This window comes from Bos javanicus, chromosome 21 (assembly GCF_032452875.1).
Source record: "Bos javanicus breed banteng chromosome 21, ARS-OSU_banteng_1.0, whole genome shotgun sequence".
Lineage (NCBI taxonomy): Eukaryota > Metazoa > Chordata > Mammalia > Artiodactyla > Bovidae > Bos > Bos javanicus.
In genome coordinates this window covers 26,544,529-26,558,209 of record NC_083888.1, presented here as the reverse complement: position 1 = coordinate 26,558,209, position 13,681 = coordinate 26,544,529, and the positions used below count along the sequence as shown (strand labels likewise).

General features: G+C 45.2%; 1 protein-coding gene and 1 pseudogene across 5 annotated transcripts in view; one reads left to right on the top strand and one right to left on the bottom strand.

The window, feature by feature from the left end:
- IL16 (interleukin 16) overlaps positions 1 to 9,108 on the bottom strand; it is a 126,344-nt gene extending 117,236 nt beyond the window's left edge. For 3 of the 5 annotated variants that reach the window (XM_061394606.1, XM_061394605.1, XM_061394607.1), the window contains exon 1: positions 8,999 to 9,093. The gene's annotated coding sequence lies outside the window, so the exon portion shown is untranslated. Of the gene's footprint in view, positions 1 to 8,998 lie in introns of all 5 variants that reach the window. The other 2 variants (XM_061394608.1, XM_061394603.1) reach the window with 2 other exon arrangements.
- Positions 7,757 to 8,029, top strand: LOC133234275 (COMM domain-containing protein 6-like; annotated as a pseudogene).
- Positions 9,109 to 13,681: the final 4,573 nt, after the last annotated feature.

Sequence of the window (13,681 nt, the reverse complement as noted above, 5' to 3'; positions counted from 1 at the left end):
AAAACAGTCAATCCTAAAGGAAACCAAACCTGAATATTCTTTGGAAGGACTGATGCTGAAGCTGAAGCTCCAATGCTTTGGCCACCTGATGTGAACAGCGGACTCATTGGAAAAGACCCTGATGCTGGGAAAGATTGAAGGCAAGAGGAGAAGGGGATGACAGAGGAGGAGATGGTTGGATGGCATCATCGATTCACTGGACATGAACTTGGGCAAACTCTGGGAGATGGTGATGGACAGGGAGGCCTGGTGTGCTGCAGTCCATGGGGTCACAAAGAGTCAGACATGACTCAGCGACTGAACAACGACAGTCCTCTCTGAAGACACCCCTAACCCAAGTGAATGGAGATGGGGTCAGATGATACAGTCTCAATTATAAACACAGAATATAAGAGAATATGAGGTTTCCCAGGTATCTCAGTGGTAAAGAACACTCCTGCCAATGCAGGAGACACACTCAGTCCTTAACTCAGCAAGATACCCTGGAGGAGGAAAAGAGCAGCCCATTCCAGCATTCCTGCCTGGGAATTCCCATGGACAGAGGAGACTGGTGGGCTACAGTCCATGGGGTCACAAAGAGTCGGGCACGACTTAGTAACTAAACTACCACATAGCTGATTCACTTTGCAGTATAGCAGAAACTAATACAACACTGTGAAGCAACTACATTCCAATAAAATTAAAAAAAAAAAAGCCTGGTTACCTCCTCCAAACTAGACAAGAAGGTAGGGAAGGAACTAACAAGTTGTCCACAGATTCTAGAGGCCACCCTCTGGCTGGCTGGCTGACCATGAGCTTCAGCCAGGCTGTGTGCTGCAGCTCAGGAGCAAGAAGGACAGAAATAGCAGCACCAGCCCAGGCAGGGATGCAGGAAGCATCAGGGGACCCAGTGGGGCACAGAGATGACTTGGGAACCAGAACAAACTCGAAAATCTCATGGTAATCCCTGGGGTGTCCTGTCTTTGCTCTCCCTGGAGGTGATGGATAGGTAATAACCCCACTATTTGGAAGGTCATGTGAGTTCAGTCTTGCAGTGGAGAGATTACTCAGTGGTCCAGCTGAGGAGACCTGGGAGAGGCTCAGCAGGGATGCTGAAATAGACACTGACCGAGTCCTAAGCCAGGGAGACAAAGGACCACTGTCTGAATCCCACCTCTCCAGGGGGAACTAGATGTGCCTGGATAGATGCCAACTCAACAGAGGCCCAGGGTCTACGCAAGGCCAGGCATCCTCTCCAAGGCAGTCTGAAGTACAGGGAGGCAGCACCAAAGGCCAGAGCTTATTCTCAAGGGAAGTCCAAGAGCCAAGTTGTGAAGCCTAGATCCAGTCCAGTGTCCACAAGGCAGAGTGGGAGGACACTGGGGAGCTGAAGACGCAGACTGGGGGAGGACTGGACTGGCTTAAGGGTCTGGAGCATGCTCAAGGAGGGACAGGAACCCCAGTGATGAGAACACACAGTGGTCCCCAACCTTTTGGGCACTAGGGATGGATTTCGTGGAAGATAGTTCTTCCACAGACTGAAAATGCCAGGGATGGTTTGGGGTTGATTCAAGCACATTATATATTTTTAATTAATTTATTTTTTATTGGAGGATAACTGCTTTACAATACTGTGTTGGTTTCTGCCATCCATCAACATGAATCAGCCATAGGTATATATAGGTCCCCTCCTTCCTGAACCTCCTTCCCACCTCCCTCCCCATCCCACCCCTCTAAGTTGTCACAGAGCACCGGTTTGAGCGCCCTGTGTCATATAGCAACTTCCCACTGGCTGTCTATTTTATATGTGGTAGTGTACAGGTTTCTCTGCTGCTCTCTCCATCCATCCCTCCCTCTCCTTCCCCCCGTCAACCTGTGTCCACAAATTTGTTCTCTATGTCTGTGTCTTCACTGCTATGAAGACAGCAGTCTTCAGTACCATCTTTCTGGATTCCATATATATGCATTAACAAACAAGATTTGTATTTCTGGCTTACTTCACTCTGGATAATAGGCTCTAGCTTCATCCACCTTATTCGAACTGAGTCAAATGCATTCCTTTTTATGGCTGAGTAATATTCCATTGCATGTATGTACCACAGATTCCTTATTCAGTCATCTGTCAATGGACATCTAGGTTGCTTCCATGTCCTGGCTGTTGTAAATAGTGCTACATGAATATTGGGGTACATGGACCACATTACATTTGTTGTGCACTTTATTTCTAATATAATGCCGCCGCTGATCTGACAGGAGATACCCACCAGTCCATGACCTGGAGGTTGAGGACCCCTGCTGTAGACTAGACTTCATGGAGGAGATGGCATTAAGTTTGATCTTGAAGGCAGTCTCACTCCCAGGCCACTTCACACCTCCTTCCCCTGACACTGGCCCCAGAGTCAGGAGAAACATCAGGGAGCCGTCAGCCTCCCTGCCGGCCTGGAGCTCTCTTGGTGGTTGCCTCTGAGTCTGTGCTGTCTGTGGGGGACACAGCAGCTGTTCCTCTAGGGCCATGGGTCCCCTTTCCTCTTCCTTCTGCTGTTCTAGTCTCTGATCCTCCCTAACCCCTGTCCTCCAAACCTTAATCAGCTGCTGTCCTTGTTCTCTGCAGGATTCCATTTGCAGTTAAGCAACTGGGGCTTCCCAGGTGGCACTAGTGGTAAGAACATACCTGCCAATGCAGGAGACACAAGAGATGTGGGTTCAATCTCTGGGTCAGGAAGATCCTCTGGAAGGGGGCATGGCAACCCACTCCAGCATTCTTGCAGGGAAAATCCCATGGACAGAGGAGCCTGGTGTGCTACAGTCCTTGAGACTGCACAGAGTTGGACACGTCTGAGCACGCACAAAATACAATAAGGACAATGGGCTCAAGAGGGAGCCTCAGGAAATTCCAACATTTAAGGGATCAGCACTGGAAGAGACATGCAACATCAAGGCAGAGAAGAAACTAAAGAGAGAAATGAAAATTAAGAAAGTTCCAATACAGAAGCCAAGGGGAAGGGAGGGTCCGTTTTGTATTTTGTTTAGTCGTCGTTGGCTTTGGGACAAAAGAAATAAACTTCAGGAACCTCTGGCAAATCAAGTTGGCCTCCCGTCTTTCTTGGAGAAGAGACTAGCTTTTAGCATCCCCTGGAACGAAACAGCTGTCATTTCCAGGGTGCTAAGGAGGGGGATTGGGGCGGGAGGAGGGGTGGGGAGAGCAGATGGATATAACTAAACTGAGGATCTGGTCAGAGTTTCAACCAATTTCCCAAACCTAGTGCTAATTCGTGCAGCCCACAGTCCATTTCCCATAAATTGAAATCCCTGTGTATTTGAACGGAAATATAATCCACGTGTTCATGATTCATTTGCACTTTATGTAACCAAATGTTGGGCTGTCGCTGTTTGATGTCCAAGACACCATCTGAAGAATCTTTGCAGCCAGAAGTCATGAGTTGCCAGAGAAATGAAAAGGAGACAAGCCTTGGCCAGCCACATCCCTAATCGTAAAGCAGTCAGCAGGGAATGAAGAGGTACAGTGTGAAGGGGGCGCATCCGATATGTACTTATAGATCAGATATATGTTCCGTGCCTCAAGATGCAAGCATCTGATGCTAAACAAGCCACATCAACAAACAGGCAGCGCCCGCAGAGATGCTGTCGGTGATGTAACTGTTTTGGTTCCTGCTGAACATTTTAGATGATTTCCAACTCTGATATTATAAAGCTAAAACAAAAATCTTGTGTATCCGTTTTTGTCCACACCTCTTATTATTGCCTGATGATAAGTTTCCAGATATAGAATTACTGGATCACAGGAAAGACACACAGTGTTAAATTGTATTTCAGGAAAATTGCAAAGTTACTCTTTTATACCGGGCTTCCCAGGTGGCGCTAGTGGTAAAGAACCCACCTGCCAATGCAGGAGACATAAGAGACACGGGTTTGATCCCTAGGTCGGGAAGATCCACTGGAGGAGGGCATGGCAACACATTCCATTATTCTTAACCTGGAGAATCCCAGGGACAGGGAAGCCTGGAAGGCTATGGTCCATGGGGTCATAGAGAGTTGGACACCACTGAAGCAACTTAGCGCATATGTATGCACCCTTTTACACACAATGGATGAACTTGTCTTTCTAACCATGCTTTTTTAAGCTCTGTGCATTATCAAAGAAATAATGACATATTAGAAAGTTATTAAACATTGTGTTTCAAAGACTATTTTACATGGCATGCAAAGCTATTAATTATATAAATACAAAATTGCATAACTGAATAATAACTATATACAAGTATAAACTCAATTTTGTTTAAATTATTCCATAGTGTGATGTATATTCTATCACACAGAACAAAGTTTCAGTATATGAAAAGGTGCTCAACACCACTAATCATGAGACAAATGCAAATCAAAACCACAATAGTATGTCATCTCACACCTGTTAGAATGGCTGGTACCAAAAAGATAAGAAGCAGCAGGTGTTGGTGAGGATATGGAGAGAAGGGAGCCCTTGTGCACTATGTGTGGGAATGGAAGTTGGTGCAGCCAGCGTGGAAAACAGTATGGAGGTTCCTCAAGAAATCAAAAATAGAACTACCATATGATCCAACAATTCCACTTCTGATATTTACCCAAAGAAAACAGAAACACTAGTTTGAAAAGATATATACACCCCTATGTTCACTGCAGTATTTTTCACAATAGTCAAGACATGGCAACCAGTTAGGTGTCCATCAATGGATGAATGAATAAAGACAAAAAACTTTATATATATATACATACATACATATATAACACATATATATTTTGTTTATTTAGGGGCTTCCCTGGTGGCTCAGATGGTAAAGAATCAGCCTGCGGTGCAGGAGACCTCGGTTCCATCCCTGGGTTGGAAAGATCCCCTGGTGAAGGGAACTGCTACCCACTCAAGTATTCTTGCCTGGAAAATTCCATGGATAGAGGAGCCTGTTGGGCTATAATCCATGGTGTCGTGAAGAGTTGGACTCGAATGAGCAACTTTCACCCATTCACTTATTGCTATGTACACACACACAGTAGAATATTATTTACCCATAAAAAGAATGAAATCTTGCTATTTGTGACAACATGGATGGTCCTTGAGAGCAGGATGCTAAGTGAAAGAAGTCAGACAGAGAAAAATAGAGTATGATTTCTCTTATGTGTGGAACCTGAAAAAACAACACAAAAGAACCCCCAAGCTCATAGATACAGACAACAGATTAGTGGTTGCTGGAGGTTGGCAGCCAGGGTGGGGTGGTGGAAGGGGCGTGAGCAAAATGAGTGAAGGGAGTTAAGAGATATAAACTTCCAGTTATAAATAAGTTATGCGTGTGAGGTGCTTAGTCGTGTCCGACGCCTTTTGACTTCATGGATGGTAGCCTGCCAGGTTCCTCTGTCCATGGAATTTCCCAGGCAAAAATACTGGAGTGGGTTGCCATTTCCTTCTCCAGGGGATTTTCCCAACCGAGGGATCAAACTTGTGTCTCCTGCATTGGCAGGCAGATTCTTTACCTCTGCACCAGGGAAGCCCAAGGTTAATAATACTGCCTTGCATATTTGAAAGTTACTAAGAATAGATTTTAAAAATTCTCAACACAAGAAAAACAATTCTGTAACTATGCCTGATGATGAATGTTAACTAGACTTAGTGTGGTGATCATATCACAATATATCCAAATACTGAATCACTGTGTACACCTGAAATTAATGTTGTATGTCAGCTGTAATTCAATAAAAAATTTTTTTTCTTAAAGAATATCAGCTTCAGTTGCAATAACAAAATCAATCCTCAACTCTCAGCACTTTAATCCCAACAGAAGTTTATTTCTCATCAGCACAAAATCTGATGCAACCCAGGCCACTCTCCAAGGCAGCCCTTTCCAGGTGGTGACTCAGGGACCCAGGCTGTCTCCTTCCTGTGTCTCCACCATCTCAACACTAGTTGAATTCAGAGTTCCAGAACAGAGGACAAGAGAGCATAGAGACTTGGGCTTTTCAAGGCCTCAGGCCAGACCTGACACATGTCATTTTCATTCATGATCAACTGTCTAGAACTTTTCCTCTGACCATGCCCAACTGGTGGGTAGCTAGAAAGAGCACAAGGATGTTCAGTGAGCACTCAATGTCTCAGCTACAGTCTGGTCACCAAATATTCCTTTTCTCCCTTCTTGCAGAAAGAAAACACTTCCAGGACCCATCGCCCCATCAATTTATAGCCCCCAGCTCAAAAGATCAGAATCTCCAGCAGACACATGGGTCCTCGTATCAAGTCAGAAGCAGCTGCTCTCGGTTCTGAGAAGCATCTTTCTAGAGCAGGCGTCGGCAAACTTCTTCAGGGCCAGAAAGTAAATATGTTAGGCTTGCGGGCCATGAGGTCTCTGCTACAGCTATTCAACCCTGCCATTGTAATACAAAAACAGTCACTGACACTCTGTAAATGAACGGGCATGGCAGAGAATGAGACGGTTGGAATGGCATCCCCGACTCAATGGACATGAGTTTGAGAAACTGCGGGAGATAGTGAAGGACAGGAAAGGCTGGTGTGCTGCAGTCCATGGGGTCATGAAGAGTTGGACACAACTGAGTGGCTGAACAACAACAACTGCTCTCAGAGGGCACTGCAATTATTTACTGCTTGTCAAGGACACCTTTTAGAAAGTTCTCCATTTTCCATTGCCTCCTTGGCCACCTGTGCAGTAGATGTTGGAAAGCCTATGTCCCTTGGGGGCTGCTTTCCTCAGCCTTTTTGATGCCTGTGCATGGTTGGAGTTTCAGGGTTCTTAGAGGGTTAAAAGTCTCAAATAATCACAGGCTTTCTAAGGCCAGGGTTCTTTTTTTTTTTTTTTTTGGCAGTCTGGCTCTCAGACCACTCAGTAGTCACTTTCCAGTTCCATCTTCCAGGAACCACACCCACTGTTCTTTCAAGACTTGGTTCCTAGAGCTGCTGTATTTGTTTATTTCATGTTCCCAAGCCTCTTTCACACATTACAACAGTGGCTGCCTTCAGGCCACCTACAGCCACAAGCATGAAGTTCCTACCCTTCCTCTGTTTGCTCTGAGACATAAAAATCAGAGGGAAATTTTAATTATAGGTGTCAGGCCCACACCTTTCATTTGATTTTTGCCCTGCTTCCAACTGGACACGGCACTGGGTACCACACCCTGAATCTGAATTTGCCTTTGGCCACTCTGAAGTCTTTCTCAATCCCATTTCTGACGCTATCATCTCAAGGCGGTTCATTTTTCCAACTTTCATTTCTGGCCTTTCTCCATTCCCTGTTATTACTCTTGGAAATGAGTCGATTCTTTTCTCTGTGCATCTTTTCCTTGTAACACCTTGTTAAACATAGCCAGCAACAACTAATGCAATTACCACCATTCTGATTTTCCAACCACTTTCCCCAGAGCTACAAGTTCATTAAGAACCAAATGTGCCTTCCAGGTGATCACAGGAGACTAATCATAAATATTTCACCACTGCATAAGAGGGGCTGAGTGTTCCTCCAGCCCCATTTCCTTACTGCCATTTACCTAACCGATACATCGATACACACTGCAGGTTTTTGTTACAGCAGCATTTTACTTTTACTGTCAACTTCTAAATTAGCCCGAATAAGCTAGGGTGTATTATGGGCATCCCCTAATTCAGTGGTTTAACACTTGCTTGCTCACATAAAGTCACAGATAAATCTGGCTGCATTCTGTGGTATATACAATATACATTAAGGTTTCCACCCAAGTGGGTAATGGAAGCCCCACTGGACCCTGCTATGGAGGGGTCCAGCGAGCCACAGCTAGATGCTAAGGCCACAGTCACCAGCCGGCCCAGAGATTTTCAGTGGAAGCTGGGGATGGCTGTGAGCTCAGACAGTTGCAGATTACTTAAGTGTCCTTATGTTTCAAAGTGGCAGATCATTGAGGTCAAGTAAAGAACAAGTTTTTCTGAAATGACAATTCCACATTTTCCGAATTTCTACAGACTGTTCAAGGAAGTTGCTGCAATTATTGAAACTATGTGAAAACTGATTACTTGGTTGGTGAATTGCTACCATCGTTCTAAAATCATGGACTTCATGGGACTTCCCTGGTGGTTCAGTTAGGACTTCTCCTTTCAATGCAGGAGGTGTGGGTTTGATCCCTGGTCAGGGAGCTAGGACCCTACATGCCTTGTGGCCAAAAAAGAAACAAAGCATAAAACAGAAGCAATATTGTAAAAAAATCAATAAAGACTTTAAAAATGGTCCACATCCAAAAAAAATTGTTTTTTAATTAAAAAAACTACCACTAGCTAAAAAAAAAAAAATGGACTTCACTTTCTGCGACAAAAACGACCTAAGGATCAAATGATAAGTACTGAATGAAAATTACACCTTGGGTTTTCCGTTTTTTAAAATAATAATAAAAAAGAATCAAGCAGGAAAAAATATAAAAATAAGATATATGTTAAGGAAACACACCAAAAATTAGGGAAACATTTTCTTTTCCTCAGTCATCCGCATTGAGTATTTATTACTTTGTAATTAGAATATGGACTTCCCATGTGACTCAGAGTTAAAGGATCTGCCTGCCAATGCAGGAGACACAGGTTTGATCCCTGGATTGGGAAGACCCTTGGAGAAGGAAATGGCAACCTATTCCAGTATCCTCGCCTAGCAAATCCCATGGATAGAGGAGCCTGGTGGGGTACAGTCCATGCGGTCACAGAGAGTCAGACACGACTGAGCAACTAAACAACAACAATCAGAAGAAGATTACGAATACTTAAATCATCAGGTTATTCAGCTACTTGGGAGATACACTTCTTAACAGTCCAGCTGACTTGATCCTTTGAAAACTGCATTCTCTATATGGGCCTTTCAAGAATCTCTTTCAAGATGATACACTATCCCTGAAATTATCACAACATTGTTAATCAGCTATATTCCAAAACAAAATAAAAAGTTAAAAAAAAAAAGATTATAGAAAGAAACAACCCACCAGTTAAAAGACCAAAATATATACTTAAGTTTACCTTTACTCTTCATGGCACAAGGGATGAAGAACTGTGTCTTGGTGTTGAATGGTGGGCCTTTTATGCCTGTATATGTTTGTTCAGTGTAAAACACTCCATGAACCAAGTTCAAGGACATTAGCAGCAAAAGGGCTATTTGTGGCAGCATGTTTTCAGATGGATTCTGAAAAACAGGAAAGAATAATTTCATACAGCTTTGTCATTGACCTGTTTTATTTTTCTAATGTTGTATAGACGAATTCTTTAGTTATCTACTTTTGCTAGCCTTATCCTATATGTTCTGGATATACTCCATAAATTAATGAGCATTATAATTTTGTTAATCATACAAATATCTGTCTTATTTGGTTTTGAAAACCACATCCAGATAACCAAGTAAAAATAAAGTGATTTAAATAAAAGAAAAAAAAAATGATGCTCTGGTGTATAGGCCCTTCCTTCTCCTGGGATGGCCTTTCCTATGAGAAGTCTTTATGTTTTTATTATTATTCTTTTTATTGGAGATAATTGCTTTACAATGTTGTGTTAGCTCCTGTTATACAACAATGAATCAGCTATATGAGTACATATATCCCCTCCCTCCTAAGCCTCCCTCCCAACCCCCATCCCACCCCTCTAGGTCATCACAGAGCACCGAGCTGAGCTCCCTGTATTACACAGCAGCTGCCCTGTATTATATTATACTAGCTATCTATTTTACACATGGCCCTGCATATATGTCACTGTGACACTCTCAGTTCATCCCACCCTCCCCTTTCCCTGGTTCATCTGTACCTATTTTTCTAGATTCCATATAGATGGGTTAATATATAATACTTGTTTTATGAGAAGTGTTTCTAATCTCCAAAGCATCCTGGAGTCTGTTCTCCCAATAGTCCTATGTATTTAATGGTCACATTGGGATATGGTAGTAATACTTTAAATTTGCCTGCATGCTAAGTCACTTCAGTCATGTCCAACTCTTTGCAACCCCATGGACTGTAGTCCACCAGGCTCCTCTGTCCATGGGATTCTCCAGGCAAGGATACTGGTGTGGGTTTTGGGGCCCTCCTTCGGGGCTCTTCCTAACCCTGGGATCAAATCTGCATCTCTTACATCTACCTGCATTGGTAGACAGGTTCTTTACCACGAGCACCTCCAGGGAAGACCATCTGCTGTGCTAGGGGGAGAGCAAAGGGACTACCTCTGCCTAGAAGGCCGAGGGAAGCTGTCATGACCACTAAACATAGGTGGCTGCACTGGGACAGGTCTGTGTGCCTAGAATTTGCTGGGACTCGAAGAATCCATGACTGATCCTGTGAACTAGAAGCCAATCACATCAGAGAAAGAACGTGGGCATCTTAGTCCTGTCCAGAAAAGGTGTCTTGGAAGAGTAAACAGACCTCAGCAGGACAGACTCAGAAACATGGGGGATTCCCAGGGACTGAGAGCATTTGCCTTCCATGGAAAACTCTAGAAAAGATCCCAGGAGTGGGAGATATGCCCGGAGATAACATCCTCAAGATAGATGCTCACTGGGACTTCCCTAGCGGTCCAGGGTTAAAACTCCACCCTTTCACCGCAGTGGGCATGGGTTCCATCCCTGGAACTAAGATTCCAGGTGCTTCTTGGTGTGGTCAGGAAAAAAAAAAAAAAAGAAGAAAGAAAAGAAAAACACTCATCATGGCCACTGGCCAAGATGGGAGAACAAAGAAGCTGGGTCTCTTAGCACTTACTATCAGGAAAGAAGTTTTCTCATGTTCTGATCTCTTTTTCTCCCCCCATGCTCTTACTCCAAAAGGGTCAGAAAGTGCAGCGGGTAAGATGGGAGAGAAGACCTAGCGAGGGACCTCCTGCCAGCAAGGGGCCAAGCTGGGAGAAGAAGGCGGGCTCAATTTTCCATCAAGTCCAGAATTTGATTATTATCTGTGAAAAATGACTTTTTAACTGCTAACTGGAGTCCATATTTAAGTGTTAAGCAACACAAAGTAGCTAAAGGACACTTTAGAACTGAAGAGACTCGAGTATTCATCCAGGGGACAGGGAGGAAATACTTAGTCCCCTAGAACAGGAAGAGGGGCCCGCCCTTGAGAGACAGGATGAAGTCCCTTTATGATCCCATCCCTTCTCTGTTCAGGATTCAGTTTAGTTCAGTCGCTCAGTTGTGTCCGACTCTTTTCAACCCCATGAATTGCAGCATGCCAGGCCTCCCTGTCCATCACCAACTCCTGGAGTTCACTCAAACTCTTGTCCGTCAAGTTGGTAATGCCATCCAGCCATCTCATCCTCTGTTGTCCCCTTCTCCTCCTGCCCCCAATCCCTCCCAGCATCAGAGTCTTTTCCAATGAGTCAACTCTTTGAATGAGGTGGCCAAAGTACTGGAGTTTCAGCTTTAGCATCATTCCTTCCAAAGAAATCCCAGGGCTGATCTCCTTCAGAATGGACTGGTTGGATCTCCTTGCAGTCCAAGGGACTCTCAAGAGTCTTCTCCAACACCACAGTTCAAAAGCATCAATTCTTCGGCCCTCAGCTTTCTTTACAGTCCAACTCTCACGTCCATACATGACTACTGGAAAAACCATAGCCTTGACTAGACGGACCTTTGTTGGCAAAGTCATGTCTCTGCTTTTGAATATGCTATCTAGGTTGGTCATAACTTTCCTTCCAAGGAGTAAGTGTCTTTTAATTTCATGGCTGCAGTCACCATCTGCAGTGATTTTGGAGCCCCCAAAAATAAAGTCTGACACTGTTTCCACTGTTTCCCCATCTATTTCCCATGAAGTGATGGGACCAGGGCCATGATCTTCATTTTCTGAAAGTTGAGCTTTAAGCCAACTTTTTCACTCTCCTCTTTCACTTTCATCAAGAGGCTTTTTAGTTCCTCTTCACTTTTTGCCATAAGGGTGGTGTCATCTGCGTATCTGAGGTGATTGATATTTCTCCCGGCAATCTTGATTCCAGCTTGTGCTTCTTCCAGCCCAGCGTTTCTCATGATGTGCTCTGCATATAAGTTAAATAAGCAGGGTGACAATATACAGCCTTGACGTACTCCTTTTCCTATTTGGAACCAGTCTGTTGTTCCATGTCCAGTTCTAACTGTAGCTTCCTGACCTGCATACAATCAACTCACTGGCAAAGACCTTGATGCTGCGAAAGATTGAAGGCAGAAGGAGAAGAGGGCGGCAGAGGATGACATGGTTAGATAGCATCACCAAGTCAATGGATATGAACTTGGGCCGACTTTGGGAGATAGTGAGGGACAAGGGAGGCCTGCTGTGCCGCAGTCCATGGGGTCGCAAAGAAGCGGACATGACTTAGCGACTGAATAATAAACAACAAGTAAAACCGAGGATAGGTGGATACAAACAGAAAGGTGAGAGTCAGAGAGATGACAGAGAGAGGGAGAGGGAAGGGGATGACAAGAGAGAGAGGGGAGAAGCAGGGAGGGAGGAGATGGGCAGCTCACAGTGACAGCGGCAGAGAGAATGAGAAAGAAAAAGAGGTGGGGGACTCTTCCTTGGTGGTCCGGTGGTTAAGACTTGTCCTTTCAACGCAGGGAGTGTGGGTTCAAACCCTGGTCAGGGAGCTGAGATCCCACATGCCTCACGACCAAAAAAACCAAAACATAAAACAGAAGCAATACTGTAACAAATTCTATAAAGACTTTTAAAATGGTCCACATTAAAAAAAAAAAAAAAACTTAGATAAAGAGAGGAGAGGAAAGAGGAACCACTGCTACGTCAATGCCCAGCTAGCCTCATCCTTGACCTTCATTCTGCCCTAGTGGCAGGGACCATCTGCGTCCTGCCCACCCCCTTGGTGGCTTCCCACTGACAGCACTGAAGCCCCTGCACCTGCAGCTTGCTCCCAGCCCACTCCCTGCTGCAGGCAGAAAAGTCAGGAAGCTGATGGCCTCGGGGCAGCCCTCAACAATGGCCGAGGGGAGGTGAAAAAGAAATCTCCCCCTGTGCTCACCTCCCACAGAGGAGATGAGGCTGCCTTTCTGGCTCCTCTGTGGAAGGTGTTTCAGGTGCCCCAAGGACACCTGCTTAATAAAGCACTTTCTATTGACTTCCTTGTTTCCCATCATCTCAAAGAGATTCCCATCAAATAAACTACCTGCACTCACATCTTTCTCTCAAGGTCTATTTCCTGGGGCACTGAGAAAGCCATTCTTCTTCCCACACCCATCCCAGGAGTAGAAGCCTGTTTGTTTTGTCTTTGCCTCCCCAGGATGGCGGAGACAGTTTCTAACATATCTGCCCTCTCCTCCCCTCTCTTCTATTGACTGACCAGAGTACTGTCCCTTCTGGGGAAAAGGGGAAGAATGCAGATCCCCGAATTCTCCCATCATCTGGCCAGCCCCCAGAGACCCCACGGGTCCCACCAGCCCCAGGCAGGCCAGGCAGCGTCCCAGAGAGGCTCACACGTCGCCCCTGGCACCTTGGTCCAGGGCAGCGCCGCTTCCTGCCCGTCTGTTGGGAGCACTCACAGGAGACGTGAGCAGATGTCTGGCAGATGTTCAGCCTTGTTCGCACCAGCCAACAATAACAGAGCTGAGAGACGACGCTGCAGGGGGAGGAAGGGAGGCAGCTCTGGCCCCACAGCTGGGGACACGGCCATGGAGAGACACTGTCTCCCCTTCCTCTGGGGGAGGAGATGGGGTGGGGAGTGGGGGTCTGTGTGTGACCTGGCTGCAGTGAA